Genomic DNA, 22,953 nt, shown 5'->3' with positions numbered 1-22,953 from the left:
ATGAGGTCAGGGCAGGATTAGGTCATTGTGCAAATAACTTTATAGTCTAACATTTTATAACCTCTTTTAGTATTGAAAAAAGATAATGGAGATAAATTTAAGGTCCAGTAGGCTTTGCTCTACTCTATAAGAGTTTGTGAATTGTAATGAATATATAAACTTTTATATTGGAGTGGGTACTTTAGAGAAACCCTTGTGGCAGACATAAGCATTTCTGTCTCAGTTGAAGCAATATCAATATGTCAATTACCGGACATTCAACTATATTTTTCTCTCAAAAAAAAACAAAATTATGTGCTTTATCGAAAAGCATGTAACAAGATAGAATTTGAATTTTTTTATTCCTAAAAAAAGCTTAAATAAATAAATAATAGATGAATTTTACAAAGAGGATGTTTCAAGATTTAATAAAGCAAGGAATGAGACATAAATCTAAGACAACATTCAATTTGTTGAATGGAGAGCTGTGTAATTGTTGGGCTAAGTTTGGATATGTAGACTCTTTATTACACACTTCATATGTTAAATTAAGTTCAGATGTGTAATTCACTTCATGTGGTAAATAGACTATTAGTCCCCCACCCCCAGATGTCTATGTTCTAATTTCTGGAAACCATGAGTATAGTATCTTAGATGGATAGGAAAAAAAAACTTTGAGGATATGATTAAGTAAGGGCCTTAAGATGGAGAGATGATCCTGGATCACCCAAGTGAGCCTAATATAATCACAAAGATCTTTGAAAGATGAAAGAGAGAAGCTTAATAGTCAGAGAAGGAAATGTGAAGACAGAAAGAGAGGTCACAGAGAGAAGAAGGTTGGAAGATGTTTCGCTACTGGCTTTGAAATTGGAGAGTGGGGCCATGAACCAAGGAATGCAGACAATATCCAGAAGCTAGAAAGGCAAGGTAATGGATTCTCCCCTAAGAGCTTTGAGAATGAAAACATACCTCAAGACCCACTTTAACCTTCTGACCTCCAGAACTATATAATGCTACTTTATGGTGTCTTAAGCTACTTTAAGTTTGTGCTAACTATACAGTGGCAGTAGGAAAGTAATGCACTGATCATTTATCTGAGACAATATGAGCTGGAACATTTTTAAAATAGTATAAATTAGGGGCGCCTGGATGGCGCAGTCGGTTAAGCGTCCGACTTCAGCCAGGTCACGATCTCGCGGTCCGTGAGTTCGAGCCCCGCGTCAGGCTCTGGGCTGATGGCTCGGAGCCTGGAGCCTGTTTAGGATTCTGTGTCTCCCTCTCTCTCTGCCCCTCCCCCGTTCATGCTCTGTCTTTCTCTGTCCCAAAAAAAAACAAAATGTATAAATTATATTCACAAAGTGATGTGTTTAATATGGTATTATTGGACTTTAGATGACCTATCTTTTGCGCCATTAATTTGAAATTTGTGATTTTTTGTTTGTCTAAATGATTAATAGGGATTCAGGGTTTTTCTGTTTTCTTTCCTGTTAGTTGACTGAGGGAAAGAAATTTTACTCTTCGTAATTTTCCATGTCCTTCCAGTCTGAAAGGAAATGCTGTAAATTATAGAACAGAAAGATGGAGGGAATATGGGACAGTCATTCCACTGTGGAGTCACTGCATGGCCGTGTATCACCTGTGTCTAGTTAGGTTCTGTAAAATAAATAAGTAAACTGCTTTAGTATCAAATCCCACTTTCTTTTTTTTAGTAGCTGGATCCATACTGATCACATCAATTATAACATTAATTAATTGTTTTTCTAATTATTTGTTTTAAGCTAGTTTCCCTGCTACATTATAAGCATATTATTTAGTCCTTTTTTTTTCTTTTTTTTTTTTTTAATTGCTATATCCTAGAACCTAACTCCACATCTGGAGTATGATATTTGAGTAAGTGACTTAACTTTTCTAAATTTTAGTTTCCCCCAACAGATATAATAGTTTAATAAAATATAGCTGGTTGATTGTTAAAATGAAATAAGATATGTGTGTGAGATTTGAAAAGGAGTAAAAAGATATCATAATACATATGGCACTGAGAGGAAAAAGCAAATATATTGAGCATCTACTACCAGTAAGAACAAGGTGACTTGAACTCATCAGTGAGTTTAATTTTGTGTAACTTTCATAACTCTGTCTAATAGGTGATGTCATTACCACTTACAAGTGAAGAAATTTAATTCAGGAAGGATAAGGAACTTCACCACTACCACACGTATAGTATAGTGCTGGCAGTGTGGATTTGAACCAAACCCTGAATCCAAAGTTCATATACATTCCATGGTATCACATTACATTCCATGCATCACATGCTACAAGTAACTATATACTACGTAGTATGTAATTCTTAATTTTAACTGAACGAAATGATTGGTTTATAGTTGACTTTAGTATTCACATTTAATGTTTATCTTTGTGTATGAAATTTTGTCATTAAAATTTGAACAAATTCTACCTTTTTAGTTGATTCTTTTTGCCTAAAAAATGATTTCAGAGTTCTTAAAGAATAATTATTCCCTAAGTGATTGTTCTTTGGTCAGAGTCTATGAAAATCCATGTGATTTTTAAAAATATAATGTAGATTTAATGTGAATTCAAAAATATCATGATTTTGACTATTTTCTGCATGTAAACTCATTTGACATAAGCAGAATTAGAATGAGAAATTCATCTCCTTCATTTGTCATATCAGGAGCCACTTTGGCTAATCCTATTGTCTGTGTAGCCAGATGACTGGCACGTCAAAAATCGCCTAGCCACTCCTGTTAAAGTCAGTGGAAGTCACACCGTGTATCTCTACTCACCATTTTGACAGTTTGGGAACAGGAGATAACACATCATAAACAACTACCAGGAAATGTGTACTAAAAAAAAAAAAAAAGAACATAATAGGATTGCAGTTTATTCTGTTCCCCTTACTTATCAGCTTTCTGCATGTGGTTGATTTAAAACCTTGTAAAAAAGTCAGAAGATTATTTATAGTTTTCTTCCCTAGAAATGAGCACATTTTGAGCCCAGGCAGGTTAAAATATGAAATATGTTAAAATGGTATTTCTATTCGATCCAAGACTTTAAAAAGATGCAATGTAACAGAGCATTCTGACTCAAGAAGATGACTATTTTCAGGGAGATAAAAGCTGACATTGATAACAAAATGTTTATATTAGTGGTTTATAATATAGGTGTCCCATGGATGATTTTGATAGATCCCTAGTTAGAAATATATACTGAGTTTGCATATTTTGACTTATTTTCAGGGTAAAAAATATGCTTTTCAGAATATAATGTTTTTATCCAGTAAAAAGGAAACTAAGTTTGTGTATAATAAATATATAGATAATAGCCAATTTGGCAAAATGAGCAATTTTGTCTGGTCTATTTTAGTATGCATTGTATTCTTTAAGAAATGAAAATACAAAGACTACAATAATTCTCACATTGATAACAGTTGGATTCTAAAAGATCCAAAAACAGGAACAATCTGGTTACCTTACGTTCATTCTATATGATCGTACCATTATATTAATTACTGTTGTGTACTAACTACTGTTGTGTACCTTCCTGGGAAGTGGATGATAATTAAAATGCCAAAGGATATACTGAAGAGAACAAATACATGGATTATTTCACCATAAAATTATCAATGCTTAAATAAAAGCAATTTTTTGGGCCCAAATGTTCCTTGTATAATAAAGCAATTTCTAAAGATTGTTTTTCAGAAGGACAGATATGCAAAGGGCCTTGTGCAATTTATGTACATGCATACGTTCATTTAAAAACATCAGTTTAAAGTACCTAAGAAAACATATTTTTCAACATTGTCTTTAAGATAGAAACTAATTTGTGTACATTAGGACTAAGACTGAAATGAATTCAGTTATCTAATTCGCAAAATGAGGTAAGCGGAGAAATGAGGAACCAAGAATTTGCTCACAGCTACCCTACGTTACAAAACACTAAGATAATGAAGACAGAAACAGTTTATAACAGTAGTGTGCTGCTTCAAAGTATAGATGTCTCCTGACCCACCTTCCATAACTGCACGCAAGAGTCAATTCCTTTACTCATGCAAGTGAGAATTCTCAATTCACATCAACCACACCGCCACTACCAGAGAGAAGAGACTCCAATGAGAACCTTAGAACAGTTCCCTCATATTTTGCCTAGTCCTTGGGTTTGATACCAATTGGAACAACAGGAGAGACCAATAATCCTAGAACTAAGTTGACACTGAACAAACAAGTGGCCAATAAAAAAGGAGGGGTAAAGGAAATGGAGAATTTGTTTTAGAAATAATAGGACTTTTTATGAAGCCATGCTCTATAATATATTGTCACATATATAGTAATCCATGTAATAGTCTTGTGCACACAGAAACAAACCTACAGATTCATAGATAGGTGACAGAAGTAACGCTGAGGAAAATGGGTAAAGGTAGACTTTTCTTTTTTTTAAATATATGAAATTTATTGTCAAATTGGTTTCCATACAACACCCAGTGCTCATCCCAAAACATGCCCTCTTCAATACCCATCACCCACCCTCCCCTCCCTCCCATCCCCCATCAGCCCTCAGTTCTCATTTTTTAAGAGTCTCTTATGCTTTGGCTCTCTCCCACTCTAACCTCTCTCTTTTTTTCTTTTTCTTCCCCTCACCCATGGGTTCCTGTTAAGTTTCTCAGGATCCACATAAGAGTGAAATCATATGGTATCTGTCTTTCTCTGTATGGCTTATTTCACTTAGCATAAGTTCCGTCCAAAAGGTAGACTTTTCAAATCATAGTGGGAATGCATTACACAATAAAAATGGGGGCACCTGTGTGGCTCAGTCAGTTAAGCGTCTGACTCTTGGTTTTGACTCAGGTCATGATCTCACTGTTCGTGGGTTCAAACCCCACATCAGACTCTGAGTTGACAACATGGAGCCCGCTTGGGATTCTCTCTGCCTTTCCTCTGCTCAATCTCTCTCTCTCATTCATTCTCTCTCTCTGTCTCTCTCTCATTTTTTCTCTCTCTCTCTCTCAAAATAAATAAACATTAAAAAATTAAAGTGAGTCCTTGTCTCAGCCCATAAAATAAATCCCTTCCATGTAAATCAGTTATTCATTATAAACAGAAAAACTATAGTGTTAAAAAAATATTATAAGATACTATCTTAATGAAACCATAATAAAGAATTAAAAAATTATTTTCTTTACTATTAATCTTAAAGGAAAAGATAGTACATTAAAATTAAGAAGTTAATCACCATATGCCAAAAAGAGAATGAAAATGTGACAGTATGTGCAAAAGCCAAAATGTGGGAGTGAAAAAGCCAAGTGTGTAGGAAGGTATTTTCAACATGTATTTTTCAACACATAGAACCAACAAATGGCAAGTCATCAAAATATGGAAAGAAGTATATGTGAAAGAATTTTTTAAAATATACTCTAAAGAATGGGCAAATGACTTTAAAAGCTACTACAAATAGAGTAAATCCAAGTGTTAAAAATTATTAATGACATTATATTCCAGGAAATCAAAATGGCCATTAAAATGTAATCACAGTAGGCACATTCTAGAGTCTCAGGTAGCAATGCCAAAGTGAGCTCACAGACCAAGGACAACTCTTACTATTCTGCTATTAATTGGTATAACTTTTTGGGTATAATGTAACATTATCTAGGTAAGTAAAGATATCCAGAGCCTGTGGCCCCCTCTTACATAAATATCTTAAATAAACTCAAGTATTCATGTAATTAAGATATGTTCTCAACTGTTCATACTATCCTTTCTTTCCATTATGGTTCCAAAATGTGAAAACTATATATATATATTTTTTTTTCCCCCACATCAAAATGGATTTAAAAAAATTTAGTCTCTTCATACAATAGGATACTATTTGGCAACAGAAGGATGAGCAAATTCCAGTTACAGGCAACAACCATGAAAAATCACATAAAATAATATTAAGGAAAAGACACAAGACAAAAAATAAACCCATACTGTAAAAGTCAGATATAGTCTAAACTAAAATATATTGTTTATGGTTGTGTCCATAATTGGTAAAATTATCATTGAGTGCAAGGTTATGATTATCACAAAAAGGAGAATGGTTATTTCTATTCCACTATCTATTCTCCACCCTCTCTAATTTGGCTTCTCTTCTAGTTTTTTCCTTTTCCTATTCCTGTCTTCGTTTTCACTACAACATCCCTACATAAAGCATTCTACTTAGAACGAAGTATGTATTCGATTAGCCCATTGCTGCTTCATTTTTAGCAAAACACATTTCTTGGATAAGAGTTATATTGAATGGGTTTGATATTGGGTCTATTACTTGTGTGAGTTTTATTTGGTTGACTATTTTTGCTGTTAAAGGAAATCCTGTTGTGGTGCTATTTATGGGATGAAGACAAAAACATTTTTCAGATAATAGTTCTATACCATAAACCAGAAGCGAAATGTTTTTGCTCCAAGAGAAAGTCCACCCAGAAAAGCATCTGTGTATGAGGCCACCATCCTAATATGTTTCTAATAGTGTGCCATTAATTCTAAGAAGTAACCATATTCAATATAGTTCAGCCTGGAGAATTCATTATAAGTGTAATGAGAATCTTTTTTTTTTTTTTTTTTTTGGTCAATCCTTATAGTCTCTTATTCTGTCACTAATTTCTGGGATTTTACATTTATTATTTTGAATCTTGTATTTTGAGTGGGGTAAATTGTGCCAGGTCATTTATTTTGCTTTTTCCTTTGTAATTGATCTTAGCCTTCAGTTTAGAGACTTAATACGTTACGGCAATTATAGTTACAACTGAAAACCAAGTATGTGAAGCGTTAACTCTGGGATTAATGCAGGGACACCCTGGGCCTACAGTGAAGAAATTCTTTTTTCCCATTTATCACTTGACCTTCACAAAACACCTGCAAGAAGTAGATGACAGTAATTCTTATTTCTATGAAATTAACATCTCAAAATTTGTGTCTGATAATCTCATGTATATCTGGACATTTCCTTTTCTCTTGTGTACGTTATGATGGTAGATAGCAGGAGGTGCCTTTAAAAGATTAAGGGAAAATTTAAGGTATGTACTTCTGATATGATTTCAGGTACTTCCTTGAGTGTATTTGGTGTCTTTTTTATTCAAAGGGAGTTAAGTCAATGGACTGAAGCAGTCTGCTAACTGAAGACATTAAGAATGGTTAGGAATTTGTTTCTTGGCTCAGACATCTGTTAAGTTGATCATATTATTATATCTCAATTATACTTTGACCCCTGAAGATGTTTATGGTACTATCCCTGGTGTGACTCTGCAATTACCTAGTTATGTAATATCTAGGAAGGAAAGGAAAAGTATTTTCTATTTATTGGGTCAATTTTATAGCTATAAATATTTCCGTGAGTATCGTTTGGTTGCATCTCACATCTCAAAGCTTTTTGTGTTACGCTTCTGGTTTTCTAAAATTAAGGTATGATTGACATACAATGTTTTGTTAATTTTAGCTGTACCACATAATTTGATATTTGTATGTATTGCAAAATGATCACCACAGTTACGGAATTTGTGTGTGAGTGATGAAAACTTTTAAGATCTACTTTCTCAGCAACTTTAAGATATACAATAAAGTTATTAAACTGATAAGAACAGATACTACACTTGATCTTAGCCAAAAGGCCGAGAAGCGATTACAATAAAGTTATTAATTATGGTCACCATGCTGTAAATTACATCCCAGTGACTTACTTATTGTATTACTGTACCTTGACTCCCTTCACCATTTCTCACACCCCAACCCTCTGCCTCTGGCAACCACCAATCTGTTCTCTGTGTCTATGAGCTTAGGTTTGTTTGTCTATTTTAGGTTCTACATATAAGTGAGATCATATGGTTTTTGTCTTTTCTGTCTGCCTTATTTCATTAAGCATAATACCTTCACGGTCCATCCGTGTTGTCACAAATGCAAGATTTCAGTCTTTTTTTTATGTTGAATAACATTCTGTTGTGTATATAGACCACATTTTCTTCATCAATCCATCCATCACTGGACACTTTAGGTTGTTTCCATATCTTGGCTAATGTAAATAATGCAGTGAATGTGGGGATGCATGTATCTTTTCAAGTTAGTGTTTTTGTTTTTGGTTAAATGCCCAAAAATGGAGTTTCTAGATCTTACAGTAGTTCTATTTTTAATTTTTTGAGGAACCTGCATACTGTTTTCCGTACTGAGTGCACCAATTTACACTCCCACCAATTGTGCACCAGGGTTTTGTTTACCCACATCCTTACCAGCACTTATTTCTTCTCTTTTTGATAATAGCCTTTCCAGTCGGTGTGAGGTGATCCCTCATTGTAGTTTTGCTTTGAATTTTTCTGATGATTAGAAATGTTGGGCATCTTTTCTTATACTTGTTGGCCATACGTATGTCTTTGGACAAATGTCTATTCAGATGCTCCACCCATTTTTAAGTGGGATTGTTGGCTTTTTCTATTGAGTTTTTATATAATTTTGGAAATTAACTTATCAGATATATGATTCGCATATATTTTCTCCCATTCTGTAGCTTGCCTTTTCATTTCACTAGTTTTTTACTGTGCAGAAAATTTTTAGATTGATATAGGCCCACTTATTTTTTTAAATAAGTAGCTACTTATTTATTTTTTTATTTATATATTTATTTTTTAGTGAGCTCTACATCCAATGTAGGGCTTGAAGTCACACCACTCTGAGATCAAGAATCACATGCTTTACTGACTGAACCAGCTAGGTGTCCCTAGTCCCACTTATGTAGTCCCCCTTATTTTGTTGCCTTTGCTTTTGGTGTCAGATTGAAAAATTATTACAAGACCAGTGTCAAGGAGCTTATCATCTATGTTTTCTTCTAGGATTTTTATGGTTTCACGCCTTACATTCAAGCCTATAATTCATTTTGAGTTAATTTTTGTGTGTGGTATAAGATAATGATCCAATATTATTCTTTTGCATGTAACTATCCATGTAGGTGTCCAGTCCAACACCATTTATTGAATACTGTCCCTTTACTATTGTATATTCTTGCGTCCTTTTTAATAAATTAACTGAACATATATGCAAGAGTTTATTTCTGGACTCTGTCTTCTGTTCCGTTGATCTTTATGTCTGTTTTTATGCCAATACCATACTGTTTTGATTACTATAGCTTTATAATAGAGTTTGAAGTGAGGGAATATAACGCCTCCAGCTTTGTTCTTCTTTCTCAAGATTGCTTTGACATTACAGGGTCTTTTGTGGTTCCATACTTCTGATTTTTTTAGACATTGTTTTTTAGACAAGTCGTAGGTTTACATTAAAATTAAGAGAGAAGTACAGAGATTTTCCATATACCCTTTGCTCCCAAACATAAAAAACCTTTCCCATTATCAACATCACTAACCAGAATGGTACTTTCTTTTTTTTTTAAAACAAATATGGACTTACATGGATACATCATAATTACCCAAAGTACATAGTTTACCTCAGGATTCACTCTTTCTGTTATACATTCAGTGGGTTTGGACAAATGTGTAATGGAATATACCAGTCATTATAATATCATTATAATCATCTGTTTTTGCCTGTTAATCTCCTCATCCCATCCCCATCCCCAGAAACCACAGATCTTTGTATTATCTCCATACTTTTGCATTTTCCAGAATGTCTACAGTTGAAATCATATAGTATGTAGCCTTTCAAGATTGGTTTCTTTCACTTAGTAATATGCACTTAAAATTCCTCCATGTCTTTTTGTGACTTGATAGCTCATTTCTTTTTAGTGATGAATAATATTCCATTATCTGAATGTATTCGAGTTTGTTTATTCATTTACCTACTGAAGAACATCTTGGGAATTACCAAATTTTGGCAATTATGAAAAAAAACTATAAAAATATTTATGCAGGTTTTTTTGTGAATGTAAGTTTTCAACTACTTTGGATAAATACCACAGAATGTGATTGCTGGATTGTATGGTAAGAGAACTTCGGTTTTATAGAAAACTGTCAAACTGTCCTCCAAAGTGGCTGTACCATTATGCATTCCCACCAGCAGTGTCTGAGGTTTCCTATTGCTCTACATCCTGGTCAGCATTTGGTGTTGTCATTGTTCCAGATTTTGAGCATTCTAGTAGACCTGTAGTAGAGGTACCTCATTGTTTTCAGTTGCATTTCCCTGATGTCATTAAAATATGCAGTGTCTTTTCATATGCTTATTTTCATCTATATACTTTTGTGAGGTATTTGTCTCTCATTTTTTATATTAAATTCTCCCATTTTTTATTCCTAAGTAGTTTAAAACTGCAGTTTGTTTCTGCTATTACACAAAATTAATTTAAATATTTAAACTGAAATTGGTTAATTTTATTTCATTTTGGTAATGGACCATTATAGAATATAATTATTTTACCTTTGGAATTATTTTCCCCCCCAATGGCTACACTTTATAGCACATATAATTGACATATATCACTGACTAAGCTTAAGGTATACAATATGATGATACGATACATGTATATATTGTAAAATGGTCACCACATGTTGGTGAACACATCCATCAACTCACATAATTACCATTCTATTATTATTATGGTAAGCTCAAGTATAATCTTGGAGAATGTAAAATCTACACATATTTATGTCTGTTTGTAAGGATGAATATATGTATGTTCATTTTTTTAATTAATTTTAACGTTTTGTGTTTGTAGATACTTACTCAACTTGAGTGAGTTCTTGACTGAGAGTCAGATTTTAAGTTCACAATAGTTGCTCATTAGAACTTGCCAAATGTTTTTATATAAAATTTCATACTTTTTAAATAATGTCTTATATGACATATCTGGTAGAAATTTGAATATATTTTGTTTCCTTTGGAGTTTGCCAGTTTTGTTTCTGTTATTTTATCTTTGGGTATTTTAAGAGTTTTTATGGTATCCTGAAATTTTATTATAGTCTGTTGAGTTTTAGTAGTAAGTTTGGATTTGCACTACTCTATTTTTAAAAATTTTTTTAATGTTTATTTTTGAGAGCGAGTGTGAGCAGGGGAGGGGCAGAGAGAGGGGGAGACACAGAATCCAAAGCAGGCTCTAGGCTCTGAGCTGTCAGCACAGAGCCTGATGCGGGTCTCAAACCCACAAACCATGAGATCATGACCTGAGCCGAAGTCAGACGCTCAACTGAATGAACCACCCCGGTGCCCCTACTTTGCTATTTTAATTCCACTGCAGTGGGCATCTTCATCTCTGGTATTTTTTTTTTTAAGTCACTGGGTATTCTGTTCTAAACTTTCTTCTTTCCCATGATGAAAATTCTGGGACTTCTCTATTACATGCATGTTATCTCTTTTAACTTGTCCCTCTTACTTTCCTCACTTTGTGTCTAATGCTATATTGTATACAAAATGATAAACCTCTACAATTCCAGCAAGTAATTTATTTTGAACAGTTTACTTACAGAGCCAGTTTTTTTTTTTTTAATTCCAGTTATATTAGTTTCAGGTGTGCAACATAGTGATTCAACAATTCTATACTTTACTCAGGATTCATTACAATAAGTGTACTCTTAATTCCCTTCACCTATTTCACCCATTCTCTGCCCCCCGCCCACATCCCCTCTGGTAATCACCAGTTTGTTCTCTATGGTTAAAAGTCTGTTTTTTCATTTGTCTCTTTTTCCTTTGTCTTGTATATTAAATTCCACATATTAGTGAATTCATACAGTATTTGTCTTTCTCTGACTTATTTCACCTAGCATTATACTATCTAGCTCCATCAATGTTGTTGTAAATGGAAAGATTTCATTCATTTTTATGACTGAATAGTACTCCAGTGTGTGTGTGTGTGTGTGTGTGTGTGTGTGTGTGCGCGCGCGCGCTCGCACGCACACAGAGACACACACCACTTCTTCCTTATCCATTCATCTATCCATGGTTACTTGGTCTGTTTGCATAATTTGGCTGTTTTAGCTAATGCTACAATAAACACAGGGGTATATATATTTTTTATAATTAGCATGTTCATATTATTTAGGTAAATACCCAGTAATGCAATTAATGAATCATAGGTCATTCTATTTTTTAATTTTTTGAGGAATCTCCATACTGTTTTTCAGAGTTGGCACACCAGTTTGCATTCCCACCAATAGTGCATGAGCGTTCCTTTTTCTCCACATCTTCACCAATACTTGTTGTTTCTTGTGTTTTTTTTAAATTTTTTTTTTTTAATTTTTTTTTTTTTTTAACGTTTATTTATTTTTGAGACAGAGAGAGACAGAGCATGAACGGGGGAGGGGCAGAGAGAGAGGGAGTCACAGAATCGGAAGCAGGCTCCAGGCTCCGAGCCATCGGCCCAGAGCCCGACGCGGGGCTCGAACTCACGGACTGTGAGATCGTGACCTGAGCTGAAGTCGGACGCCCAACCGACTGAGCCACCCAGGCGCCCCTCTTGTGTTTTTGAATTTAGCCATTCTAACAGGTGTGAGATTGTACTTCATTGTGGTTTTGATTTCCCTGATGGTGAGTGATGTTGAGCATCTTTTCACTTGTTTGTTGGCCATCTGGATGTTTTCTTGGCAAAAAGCTTATTCGTGTCTTCTGCTCATTTTTAATTGGCTTATTGGGTTTTTGGGGCGTTGAGTTTATAAGTTATATATTTTGGATGCTAACCCTTTATTGGATATGTCATTTGCAGATATCTTCTCCCATTCAGTAGGCTTTTAGTTTTATTCATTGTTTCCTTTGCTGTGCAGAAGCTTTTTGTTTTGATATAGACCAACAGTTCATTTTTGCTTTTACTTCCCTTGCCTCAGAAGATATATCCAGAAAGTGTTTGCTTCGGCTGATGTCAGAAAAATTATTGCCTGTGCTCACTTCTAGGATTTGTATGGTTTTAGGTCTTTTATTTAAATCTTTAACCCATTTGGAGTTTATTTTTGCTTATTGAGTTTGCTCAGTAAAAAATTTGCTGCTTTCTAATGAAATACAAAGGTTTCATTACACAAACTCTGTTGAACTTCCTTGAAATTGTTCTTGAGTAATCCCTTAGCCTTAAGATATCACTGAAGTACAAATATTTTATTCAATATCACGTTTCAGTGTGTCTCTGGCTCTTACATGCATGGAGAGAAATAATTTCTGAATTTTGAAAGCAATAGGTGATCTTCCCTGATACAGATAGTAAGGATTATAAAAAACAACAACAATAAAACAACAACAACAACAACAACAATAAAAAGTACAGTAGAGCAAGATTGTAAGTTTGTAACCTTCCTTACATTCACAGCTTCAAAGACAGGAAAAATTCTCCATTAGCAAGTTTAGAAGTTTGGCCAAGATTTCTTCTTGTCGTCCTTTTAATCTTATGGATTTTTAAAATATGGCTTTAAAATTAGAACGTAGGGGACACCTGGGTGGCTTAGTTGGTTGAGCATCCGACTTTGTCTCAGGTCATTATCTCACAGTTTGTGAGTCCCAGCCCCACATAGGGCTCTATGCTGACAGCGTGGAGCCTAGAGCCTGTTTCAGATTCTGTCTCCCTCTCTCTCTCTGCCTCTCTCCTGCTTGTGCTTACCCACTCGCTCTCTCTCCCTCTCTCTCTCTCAAAAACAAACATTAAAAAAATTTTTTTAAATAGAGAAATAAAATTAGAGTTTTTGATTATGCCATAGACACTAATATTTTGAGTAAGTTAATTGTATGTGGATGACCTTTGACAGCATCATCCAGGATGATTTATAAAAATGCAGATACTGAAACCTCCCAAGCTTTTGTGATAGTTTCACGTAATGTGCATTTTAACAAGCTCCCCAGTGATACTTCCACTCACAAAAGGTTGGGTATCAATGATAAGAACATTCTCTGACATATTTGCAAACTTCATTATGTTAGAGATTTTGAGAATATGGAAAACAATCTTTTATTTCTACGAGAAATGCTGTCAACATGAACACTGATATTCATTGAGAGGGAAAGGGAAAGTTAAAAATAAAAGTATCAGTAAAGTACATGAATATCTATGTTCTTAACTCTCCATTAACATGAAACAAATATGCCAGATGGTAAATGCCCTACTTACAAAACACCGGGAATTGACTGATCCCCAAGCAGAGATCCCTAGAAAGTAATTTGTGTCACTCAAGGCAACAAAACATATTGATAAATTGTGCTCAGTGTTCACGAAAATGATTGGATTCAAACCGAGGAACTTGAACATGTGGCATTATGGAGCAGAGAGCATTTAGTTTATTAAATAAAGTTCTCTCACAAATATCCCATATCAGAGAGCAAAAATAAAAGCAGTAGTATAATGACTTTCTTAATTGCTATAAGATTAAGAAGTATTGAAACTTAACTTTTGGTTATGTATCATATTAATATATATATGAATTATTTTTTCAGATACCATAAATAACCATAAGAGTTAGAGAAATATATGCTCAGAAGGTCCTTGTAATTTTAGACATTCTGTGGCAGTAATATAACTTTTCTTAGAAAATATATCTTCAGGTGAGTCAGTTACCACCATTTAAGTTATTTTAATTCTGAATGATGATTGTACATTGATTTTTAAAGATTAATTCTAAATTGCAGGCATGCTTTTAAAAATTTTACATTTTTTTTTTTTTTTTGAGGGAGAGAGAGACACAGAGCACAAGCTAGGGTGGGACAGAGAGAGAGGGAGACAAAGAATCCAAAGCAGGATCCAGGTTCTGAGCTGTCAGCACAGAACCTGACGTGGAGCTTGAACCCACCAACAGTGGGATCATGACCTGAGCCAAAGTCGGATACTTAACTGAAGGAGCCACCCAAGCACCACGGCATGTTTTTTTTAAAGATATGTAGTAATCTTATCAGTAAAATTTGGTATTAAACCAGAACTCATAGTTATTGATCATTGTCCTAGATGTTTAACATAGATTTTTCTCTTATTTCTCATTTACTAAACCAAAGTTACTCTTCAGATAAGTTTGTAAAAACCTGAGGATGAGAAGGCTTAAATAATTCAAATTCAAGTTTGTCCAAGTGATTCCAAACCAAAGCTTTCTTTTACACTAAAATGTCATATATTACTGGTAAATTTTTTTGGTCTTCCAAATGTGCATACATTTGTATTTTCACTCTTTTCTGATTTTATACTTAATATGTTTTTGGGTGGGTAGAAATTTGGTAAATACATAGGCATTCACATATTACTATCCACAGATAATTGATTATAAATCTGATGTATGTGTTGTATATATAATTTTCTGTATGTTTGAATTGTGTATCTATCTAATCCTCTGTATTTATGTTTTACTTTTAGTTTGTTTTGTTTTTGTTGTTAGCCATCCCCTTTCTTTTAGAAACAACCATGGTTCTTTGAGGACCTGCACATTATTCATTCTAGAGAGAGAATGCCAAGCTCTTAACTGGCTCTACTGCTATAATAATGGTTGATTGATTCAAGGGTAGGCAACTGTCTTATAATGCTTTCCCAGAATGTTTTCAGATAGAATTCAGAGAAAAAGTTCACTGTGTTAGAAATTGTGAAATACGAGACTTAGGAGCTGTCAGTGACTATTTCTCCTACCAGGTTGAAAAGGACTGTATATAATGGAAGAAAAAAAGAGATCCATAAGATAGGGTTTAATTAATACTAAAATATACACAATTTAAAAGTTTTGCCTTTTACTCTGCATTTAATCTTGTATAATTAAAATGTAGATGTCATAAATAATCCAGGGTTTTTGATGTCAAGGGAAAAATAATGTGAATTTAATAAAACAAAGAAATAAATACTAATTTATTTTAAAAATATAAATTCCCAAAAATGTGACCAGAGTACAACTGATGGAGTCTACCTAAAAATATTAGATGCATTAAACACTTCATTTTGATAGGGAGAAAGACAGAAAGAAGGTAGCCTTTCTTACCACAGCATTCCTCTTAATGGCAGAGATTTTCCTACACCATATATCAGATGTGACAGAAAAGTAGAGCACGCCTATTCCCAGAGAGGATCATTACACTTCACCTTAAAAACCTTTAAAATGGTTTTATTGATCAGACTTAACTCAGTGAAGTAGAACACGGAAAAGTTTTAGCTGTCTATAATCTCAACCTTCATTATGTTTTGTAGAATTCCCATTCCTCTCAATTAATGATATCCTAGGTGATTTGTATAACTTTCTGGGCACTTTTAGTTCATAAAAAGTTCAGTGAGTTGCTTTTTAATTTTTAATTTATTAATTTTTACTAGTTTTATTAATGTTCAGTTTTTCAAGAATAAATTCAGGTATTAGTTTATTGGACATCCTTCCAGATAAGTTGTATACATATAAACACACATTTATATTTTTATTTTGCCCACCTTTTTACACCACTAACTATATACTTTGATTTATACTTGTTCATATCTTTGGAAAAAAAAATTTATAGTAAAATAGTGGACTCTTTCATTGTTTTTCAAGGATACAAATTATTCCATTAATGGATGTACCACAGTTATTTAACTGGTCTTTTATTTTGAGATATTCAGGTTGTTTCCAATATTTTACTGTTACGTAATGCTACAAGATGCAGTGACTAACACTATATATATGTCATTTCATACTTACTTTAATAAGTTAATGGAAGAATTTTTAGAAGTGGAATTCCTAGGATGTGCATTATTTTCACATACACTGCAAAATTGCACTTCATATAGATTACAGTCATTTATAATTCAATTAGATATAACTAAGCTTCACGGTATCTTCATACCCTCCTAAAACTATACTATTTATGCAACTTCTGGATCTTTGCTAGTATACTAAACAAACATTGGTGTGCCTATATCATTTTTATTTTATTTCTTTAATCAGAAATATTTGTATTTAGTATGTTTAAGGGTCATTAGCATTTCTTTTTCTGTTTGTCCATTTATATTCTTTGATTTTTTTTTAAATTTATATTGGCCTTTTTCAGTGGCCTATAGGGTTCAGTGTTAAGAAAATAGCATTGTTTCTTGTTATTAATTCTGAATATGTTTTTTGGGTTTTGCTTATAATAATTTTTTCTATGTAGAAAACTTTAATATATGTTTTTATTTATATGTTTTGTTTTGTGGTTTCAGAAGTTTTATGTTCTACTTAAAAAGGTCTTTCCGTTCTAGGGCTGTAAAACCCCTAGTTTCTTTTAGTGTGTTTAATGATTTACTTTCTTTAAAATTAAACATGTGGTTGGGGCACCTGGGTGGCTTAGTGGGTTAAGCATCTGACTTTGGCCCAGATCATGACCTCGCAGTTTGTGGGCTGGAACCCTGCGTTGGGCTCTGTGCTGACAGCTCCCTCTCTCTCTGCCCCTTCCCCACTCATGCTCTCTCTCTGTCCCAAAAATGAATAAACATTTAAAAAAACTTTTTTAATGTGGTTAATGTGGAAATTATTTTTTGTGGGTTATGAAGTAAGAAATTTTTTTATCTAGATTCCTCCTTTTTTAAAAATTCAAAATTTCCCAGTATTAATATTACATATTAATATTAATTACATATTAATTACATATTAATATTACATATTAATACTGGGAAATTTAAGTATTAATATTACATATATCAATATAGTATTTGTTTATGTCTAGGGTTTCAATTATTATTTATTATGTATTCACATGCCAGTACCCTACTGTTTATATAGTGATGTTTTATGGTATATTTTATTTATTTATTATTTTTTTAACATTTATTTATTTTTGAGAGACAGAGAGAGACAGAGCATGAGCAGGGGAGGGGGGGAAGAGAGAGAGAGAGGGAGACACAAAATCTGAAGCAGGCTCCAGTCTCTGAGCTGTTTGTTAGCACACAGCCGGATATGGGGCTCGAACCCACGAACTGAGAGGCTATGACCTGAGCCAAAGTCAGACGCTCAACCAACTGAGCCACCCAGGCGCCCCTGGTATATCTCAATATTAAGTAAGGTAAATCATTGATCATTTTGTTCAGAAGTTCCTTGTTTGTACTTTTTTATATTCTATATGAACTGTAGATTCATCTTTTTAGTTCCAAAACATCCTATTTACATTTTTCTTTAGATCACGTTAAAATTATAGTTTAGCTTAGGGAGTTCTGACCTATTTGTAAAGTTGTGTCTTCTCTTTAAAAAAAAAATGTTTACTTATTTTAGAGAAAGCGAGAAAGAGACAGAGACAGAGAGACTGAGAGCACTAGTGGGGAGCAGCAGAGAGATAGAGACAGAATCTGAAGCAGGCTCCAGCCTCTGAGCTGACAACAGAGAGACCAATGTGGGGCTCCCACTCAGGAACCACAATATCATGACTTGAGCTGAAGTCAGATGCTTAACCTACTAAGCCACCCAGGCACCGCTAAAGTTGTATCTCCTCTTGAAGCATATATCTTGCTTTATTTTGTGCAGCATTACATAGATAGTTTATTCAAAGAGCGCATTGCACGTTATTTATTGAATGAGAATATCTTCTTACTATTTATAATAATGGATATTTGGCAAAATATTTCATCAAATGCACAACTTGACAAGTTAGATGAAAGCTTTGCAGCTTCTCATTCTGTTTAAAGATGATTTCGTTACTTATTAAAAAGAGGAGAATGCACACAGATATCCCTTTTGTATTCACAACTCAGCTGCAACATACGTATCTTTGAATTTCCCTTTAGTACATGAACATTTTTATATTCATGAAACTGGTAATTTAAACAAGAGAATTCATGCTTCTGATGCTTTAATATATTTATTAGATTATGTTTTTGGAACACTGCCAAGTCATCCTTATGACAGCCTGGGGATGTTTCTAAAAAGACATTATCTGGTTCTAATTAGTGATCATGATTTTTCCATTGGAGGATCATGACTGAAAATTTACTGTTTTATGTTATACTAAGATATTGAGAAATGGGGAAAGGAAATGTAGAAACTATATTTATATTTTAACTTAAAAGACAGGTGTATTTTTATCATAACAAAAAGAAAACAAACTAAAAAGATAGGATTAATTTTTACCTCTTTCAACACCAATTTTATTTTTAAAATTTTTTACTTTGTATTTATTTTTGAGGGAGTGAGTGCAAGCAGAGGAGGGGCAGAGAGGGGGGCGGGGACAGAGGATCCAAAGCAGACTCTGTGCTGACCAGCACAGAGCCCCACCTGGGGTTTCAACTCACAAACCGCAAGCTCGTGACCTGAACTGAAGTGGGATGCTTAACTGACTGAGCCACCCAGGTACCTCAAAACCAATTTTAAAAAATTAACATTTATTTATTTTTTTGAGAGACAGAGAGACAGAGCACAAGCAGGAGAGAGGCAGAGAGAGAGGGAGACACAGAATCCGAAGCAGGCTCCAGGCTCCGAGCTGTCAGCACAGCCCAACGCAGGGCTTGAACTCACAAACCCGGAGATCATGACCTGAGCCAAAGTTGGACGCTTACCTGACTGAGCAACCTAGGCACCCCAAACCAATTTTATTTATTTAAAAAATTTTTTAATGTTTTTATTTATTTTTTAAGGAGAGAGAGACAGAGCATGAGCAGGGGAAGAGCAGGGAGTGAGGGAGACACAGAATCTTAAGCAGGCTTCAGGCTCTGAGCTGTCAGCACAGCTCAGAACTTGAACTCACGAACTGTGAGATCATGACCTGAGCCGAAGTCAGATGCTCAACCGACTGAGCCACCCAGGCACCCCAATTTTAAATATAAGGAGTACCTATGCAGGTATTATAGTGGAAATACTTAAGCTCTCAAATCGAATGATAGTAAATGTCATTTTTATATAAAACTGTGGAACTGAAGAAAATATTGTATAAAGACAACACTATTCATATTTAATGCTGATAAGTAAATATAGAGAAAGTTTTCATACCATTTTTAAGTGAGAGAATATACATAAGCCATTAACCAAAAATGTTAAGCATAGAAATAAATTTCTTGGCACTAAGAACACAGTGTTTAGAGATATCATGGATTATGATCTTGAAATTTGGCAATAGGGTAAGTGAGCATATAACATAGATAAAATAATTTAAAAAAACCTTTGACAATTTCAAAATAAGATTATTAATGATATTAATAAGTTGACATTATATATATATATATATATATATATATATATATATACACATATACATATAATAAGGGGAAATACTACTCTGTTGAGGTGAGAGAAAAATAATACTAGAATTAATATATGTGTCATTGTTTTATACCAGTTTACAAAGTATACACGCATACTTAAATAAATAGCAAGAAAACCCAAATTTTATTTTTTCACATTGATTTAAAAGATTGTTGAGGTAAACCTGTGAGTTTACGTTGTTAATAGTGCTAATGTAGTAAAACAATAGGCATGTAATCCAATAAGTTTAGAAGCCAAAATATTTGTTTAACATAGGATGCATTGCTTAAATTTAATACTATGAGACATGGTCTCAATTATATTCACAGCAGTGATATATTGAGAGTAATTCAAACAATATACACAATATTTTAGGGTCAATATAATGGCTTAGTGAAGCACAAATTCAACTTAGAATCACTCTCAGACATGTGATGGAAATACCTGGTAAATTAAACTGATTAGATAAGTTAGTTAAAATATGGTATGCACTTAAGCAATAGAAGTTTCTCAAATAATAAAAAACTCATGAGATTTGGAGATAATTAAAATTAATTATTACTTTTATTTTTCATATTGATTTGTCTGAGGTGGTATCATTAATGACATTAACAAAAGAGTACAACAAAACAAATCATATTTGTATTTTGTTATTTTGCTTTATAACAGATTAAAAATGCTTTTGAAGTTAACGTTTATTTTGATATCCAACATATTTAATACTCAATGTATAATTAGATATATAAACCTAATATATGACTGAATATTAAAATCCTCTAAATAATATTTGCCAAATTTGTTTTAATAAATGGAAATAACTAGCACGTGAAATATCAACAATTGTGCTATTAGAGTTAAACAAAAGGCAGTTATAAAACAGCAACCAAATTTGTTTGAGACTGTGATGGGGGAAGATATTCATTTACAAAAAGTCCCAAATGTAATTCCTATAGAGATTTTTTTCCCACCATTGTAGATTGAAGCATCTGCTCAATTGATGACGTATTTGAACATGTTGAACAACATTGTGATAATATGGGTTTATTTGTAATATACCAAGCTTGAAAATACTGAATAAAAAGGAAAGTAAAACACTACATCAATTTTATACTGAGACAATGAACAGGAATGAGTTATTTGTACTGTGAGAATAAAATATCCTAATATCTTTTCTTTAAAGTTAATTTATATACTGACATCTTTACAATTAATAATTGTATTCAGATTTAAGTCTGCTTTATTAAAATGTTATTTTCATGTCTTACCATTCTATATTTTTCCTCCTTTCTAGTCGTCTTTTAGATTACAGTGTATTTATTGCTGTTGATTTTTCCACTCAATTATTACTTATACATAGTTACACAATAGTTACTAATTCTTTAGTGTTACTCTGTGGCATACAATCTTGATCTTTACCACTACTGAATAATGCAAGTAGAAACTCTTAACTACATCTGTGCCACCCTAACATTCCTGATAGACCTGTAATGTATTTTTCTTTCCTTCTTGTAACTCACATTATATTAATTTTATTTATTTATTTATTTATTTATTTATTTATTTATTTATTTATTTTATTAATTTTGCTTCACATAGGCAATGCTCATGTAGAATTATTTATATATTTATATTTTTTATTGAGTAGTTCTGGGCTTTTCCATGAGATCATTGCTTTCTCATGTGGAACTTACCTTTATTGTAATTTTCTTAACTTTGTATGCCTGGAAGTATCTTTACTTTCCTGCATTTTTGGAGGAATTTTATGGGATGTCTAATTCTGACTTCTTTGTTTCCTTTAGGAATATATAATTTCCTTGTTCTCTAGCTCCTTTTGTTTTAGTTAGGAAGGGAATTTGCTTTTCTTCCTTGAATGTAATATATGTATGTTTTTACTTTCTCATTTTAATTGTTTGCTTTGTATTTTGGCAGTTTTGTTACTGAGTGTTTAGGCATGGTTTTCTCTGTACTTTTCATTCTTCACGTTCCTAGTGCAGCTAATTAGCATCAGTGAAAGAACACCCTTAATTCTACTATAGATTTGACTGTTTGGCTACTGATATTCAGTCTTTGCTAGGGTTTTATCCCTACTTCTAGGATTTGAACTTGTGTAGATCTCCAATGTGGAGCTGACCAACCCTCTCCTTACTAGTGAGTGCACTCTGAACTCCAGTATTTTTCCCTCTATCCCTGGACAATGGTAGTGGTGGCTTAACTTCTCAAACTCAGCCACAGATTATGCTCCATAAATTCCTCAAAGACAGAAGTGCAAAATTTGAGGTTCACCTTTCTGTGATTCTCTTTTCTCCTGGATCTTGGTTCCTGAAGTTCCTTGATAGTACTCTGATATTTTCAAAGACATTTATTTATTTCACTCTCCTTTTTCAGTGGGTGAGTTGTTCTGTAACACGCTGTCCCTCCAATACTGGAGGCACATATCCTCAGCGGATTTGGGAAAAACATCAACTTTCTCTTCCCTCAAACTTGGCTTGAATGTTTAACCATGTGTGGGAGAGGTAGTAATCTCTGCTTTGATCTACTCTAATGATTCTTTTTGAGTTTTTATTGATTCTCTTTGTTAAAAGAAATACAGTAATTGTTTAACATAGCAGGGTCTGTGACAAACCCCCTAGTTTTATGGCTCAACTCCTGCATTTACTCACATGTAACTATGACAGATTGCCAAATTTATCTCGTATTTTCCTTAGAAAATAATAATCATCGTCATCTTAGTACAAAAGTTTGTTTTGAAGAGGAAATAGTTAACTTGTAAAAGCTCCTGGAAGGATGATATTCTTAACATTCTTGTTTCTAATTATTTAAAACCATATGAAACATCTCTCAATTTTTACATCTGCAAAAGCTTCAACTTTCCTCATGATGTAGTCCTTAGC

The 22,953-nt window shown here is 33.4% G+C and overlaps 1 pseudogene; it reads right to left on the bottom strand.

Annotated features, from left to right (window-relative positions):
• Positions 1 to 7,528: 7,528 nt before the first annotated feature.
• Positions 7,529 to 7,648, bottom strand: LOC131490069 (U2 spliceosomal RNA; annotated as a pseudogene).
• Between the last annotated feature and the right edge of the window lie 15,305 nt (positions 7,649 to 22,953).

The sequence above is a fragment of the Neofelis nebulosa genome, chromosome 1 (genome assembly GCF_028018385.1).
Source record: "Neofelis nebulosa isolate mNeoNeb1 chromosome 1, mNeoNeb1.pri, whole genome shotgun sequence".
Classification (NCBI taxonomy): Eukaryota; Metazoa; Chordata; class Mammalia; order Carnivora; family Felidae; genus Neofelis; species Neofelis nebulosa.
Note: the sequence above shows the minus strand (reverse complement) of the source record. Positions and strands in the feature narration are given on the sequence as shown.